Below are 4,071 nucleotides of genomic sequence, written 5' to 3' on the forward strand. Positions count from 1 at the left end.
GGTCATGGTGCGGATTAGGTCCATCTGGAGTATAATCAGCAAATAAGCCAAGCTTTCTCGAATTTGTTGTACTTCGAACGGTGAACCTTCTGTTGTTCATCTACATGAAAGTCCTCAAATGGTATGTTATAAGTTCCATTAACTTGATTGAAAGTTAGATAACACATAAATCAAACGAATAGAATTTGGATTGTATAAATAAAGGTGGAAGCTCTCCATACTCGGTTTTCATAAGCTTTGGCATCCTCAACTTGTACACATATTCTAGGTATTGCTGCAAAAGCAAGAGGCTATTAGAGAGAGAGAGAGAGAGAGAGAGAGAGAGAGAGAGAGAGAGAGAGAGAGAGAGAGAGAGAGAGAGAGAGAGAGAGAGATGGGGAGCCTCACTTACAATTCACTAAGGGTTGGAGCCTCCTCATGTTCGTAACATCCTTTAGTATCAATAAGACAAAAAATGATGAGAAGAAAGAAGTAGCGAAATGAAAGAGCCTCATATTCTGCTATCTTTGAAATTAACAAATCATGTAAGACATGAACTTGCAAAATGCAACTCGAAACTTAAGATGTTTATACTTGGATTACATGGGTGCCTTTATTAAAATACAAATTTCAAAGATTTTGTTCATCATTTTTCTCACATTAGAATTAATTACTTTGAGTATGTTTTCTCATACTCATTTACCAAAAAAGATCCTAGAAAAGCATAGCTAGAATCATGGAGACATCTCTCAAGATTTAAGATGAAAATTTCTTTACTTTAAGAGACAAGGACCTCACTTTTAAGAAAACCCCCATATCACCATCATGCAAAGAGTAAAATAGGTGTGTATACTATGATAATATTTATATCATTTCATGCATGTATGCATTTTATGCTAATAAAGGAAACAACTAGTGCAAATAAATATCATAAGTAGACCCAATTTAAATATTGTGCATTGAGATGATGCCATAGAGTTTTTCCAATGAGGTATTTAGGCATCAAGATTATGATGTGTTTTTTGCAAAAGGACTTATTTGAAAAAGGGTATGCAAATCCATGTAGCAATTTATTACTTCCTCATGTAAAAAAAGCTTTCAAATCCAATCAATGCCTTTAAAAGAACGAGAATATGGCACTTAAAAATATCCACTTGCATTTGCAATATGTCTTCTATAATAATAATGTGGAGAAGAATAAGACCATCTTATGTCCCATGACACCATTGATGAGTCCTAACATCTACTTAAAGCAAAGCTTTACCTTTAGTTTTAAGTTATCACCTCATATGTTCTTTCCATATGTTGCCACTTGATATGTTCTTTTTATTTTAAGTTGTCATCTCATATGTTATTTCCATACAAAAGTGGTGGGAAAAAATAACTCCATATGGCGTGTACCGCATCCACAATTTGAGCAATGCTTGAAGTCTCACTGCTCTCCCCAACTGAAACCTCATCGGGCCCCTCTTATTCGATATGAGATTGTAACCCCCTCATGAGCACTTTGTGCCCCTCTGTTTCGAGGGTTAATTTAAGATAAGGACCTCAGCACCTCTTCCATTTATTAAAGTATAAATCACATTGTTGTAAAAATAATTAGCTCCAAAAAAGTAGATGTTAGTCTGTAATGCTATGTTAAAAGTATTCCAAACCCTTCAATGCAAAGGATTTAGTTTTTTTTTAAATATCACCACCCTATGTTCTCATAATTATAACTAGTTTTTTTAAAAATATCACCACCTTATGCTCTCATAACTAGTTTGTGCATGCGCGCGCGTGTGTGTGTGTGTACGTATAGAAGTGTGCATGCGGGAACATTAACATGCACACTCATTTGTATGTGAAATGGAATATTGATGATAACATCGTATAAACAACATCACTGTCAAATAATGTCTCATCCAGCAAATGATTCCCTTTTCCAAGTGACACAAATAAGTGGACATGTGATATAATAAGTGACCAAAGTTCTAGGTAATAAATCATGAATAAAATTTTGTGCGTTAAATTAATAAAAAGGTTGATGAAATAAATGGCAACAAATGATGCCACAATTACGATATTCTTTTTATTATCATTTTTTACTTTCATCCATAAAACTCGTAAAGCAAGGGCTGGAAACCAATGAAGTTTATTATAAGCTAACTGTAAAGTTTTATGAAATAAGTGATAGTGTTTAGAATACAAAATGAAAAATTTTTAAATTGTTTTACATGGAAATAGTGTAGCTATATTGAATATTTATTTTTTGTAATAATTCATTAAAAAATTAAATATTTATTTTTATAATAATTTATATAAAAAAAGAACCATTCAATGTGCTAGGTCCTTATGTACTCTCAGTAATATTGCGATATTGAGCTTAACTAGTGTTGTGGACATTGAGGACCCGCACTTATGTCACTGGTATGGTTGGTGAGATTATAATTAATATGCCGAAGTGGAACGATAGGCTGTGTGAGCCATATTTGGATTACTAGAATATGGGATAGTCATAGCACTAGCTTATATAGTCAGGTTCACACTACATAACTAGCATAGTTATAACACCAACTTATATAGTCAAGTTCACACCATGGACCATTGTAAGTTATAGTAGGAGAGTAATTTCCCTTATAGTATGCACTCTTATCTCTTTATGTTAATGGTTGTAGAGAAGAGAAGAGAAGAACATACAATAAAATTTAGCCATCCACCATCTCTCACTTGTTGAACCTATTAACAACAACCACCAAAAAGTAGTCTAAAAGTGCTATAAGAACTTTAGTTAATTATCATGGGGCTGGTATACTTTTCTAGATGCTTGGTAATGGTTAAGGGTTCTAGCATGTTTCTTTCCGTGTGAATCATCTCCCTCTATATGTGAATCTATTTTAGAGAGCAAATGTGAATTATCTCTAAGTAACACATTGCTTAGAAATTGATCTCTTGTGAAGTTTTAGAATATGGCCTTGATTAGTCCACTGAATCTTCTTCTCATATTGAGTTTATGACTACCAACTCTAGATTTTCCTTGGGTTTGCTTATAGAGCTAGTTATAGCAATATATATAAATTTTATGCATGTTGTATAAAAAATAGGCTCTTAATCGCTTGTCCTTTTTTTTGGGCCTTTGCTTGAGGATTCTTTCCTCTAGTTAGAATGTTTTCTCCCTTTTAGTGATGTAACCTAGTACTCAACTGCCACCAATGATGTTATAGCCCAAGTGGTGAAGGTGTTTTCCTAGGACCAGGAGGTCCTAGGTTCAAACCCCCACAAGCTTCTTCCTCAATAGCATCGCCTACTACAAGCGGATTAGAAAAGTGCCTATAGGTGGGGGCGCCTACGGGTGGTAAAAAAATGGTAACTATAAGAGGATCTTGGGCCTAAGGTTAGTAAAAAAAAAAAGTAATCAAAGTAGACATATCCATAAAATGATGTGCATTCTAAGACAATACTACTAGAATGTTACTATAAGAAAAGCACAATAGCAAAAGTAGAATATTCAAACACAAAGCATTGAATTACATAAAGAAGTGCAGGAGTAAATGATATTACTCCTTGTTGCAAACTTTGATTACAAATTGAAAGCTTACTACCCACTTGTGTGCTTTGGTTAAGGAGCTTTGATGGAGATCTAGATAGACTCTAGGATGTCTTACTTACAAGGAGCACTTGAACCACAATGAACTTGATGATGATCAAATGTTGCCAAACTAGTTTATATATAGTGTCCAGTAGTGTCGACATGGATGTACGTCAACCATGTTGACTTGGTCCAAAGTGACCAACCAATCATATCATTTAAATGGACTATATTAGATTATAACAAAGTATTATATGGACTTTTCATAGCTCCCACAATAATTTGAGACCGTCTAGACCCTCAAATAGCCCCCCCATAACTCGTGAACGAGTGTATCCTTAGTTTGTTTTATCCAGCACTCAAAACGATCACATAGCCTACACTATTTGGTAGACTGCCAAGTAGTACCAAGTCTACATAAGCTGTCTCCTAGCCATTTGGCCACCATCTAACATCTAGAACTTGGAAACTATTGGCTGCTCATAGTCATCTCCTAACCATCTAGCCACACCATCTAGTGTCAA

At 34.6% G+C, this 4,071-nt stretch overlaps 1 long non-coding RNA gene across 1 annotated transcript in view; it reads right to left on the minus strand.

Annotated features, from left to right (window-relative positions):
* The window catches only part of LOC147609700 (uncharacterized), an 817-nt gene extending 291 nt beyond the window's left edge, over positions 1-526 (minus strand). Inside the window, exons 1-3 of the long non-coding RNA XR_015264209.1 lie at positions 392-526; positions 222-274; positions 1-100 (exon numbers count right to left, since the gene is read on the minus strand). The exon at positions 1-100 is cut by the window's left edge and continues 291 nt beyond it. This is a non-coding gene — a long non-coding RNA (uncharacterized LOC147609700). The remainder of the gene's footprint in view (positions 101-221; positions 275-391) is intronic.
* Between the last annotated feature and the right edge of the window lie 3,545 nt (positions 527-4,071).

This window comes from Cibotium barometz, chromosome 50 (assembly GCF_041138505.1).
Source record: "Cibotium barometz isolate CiBa-2024 chromosome 50, ASM4113850v1, whole genome shotgun sequence".
NCBI classification, from domain to species: domain Eukaryota; kingdom Viridiplantae; phylum Streptophyta; class Polypodiopsida; order Cyatheales; family Cibotiaceae; genus Cibotium; species Cibotium barometz.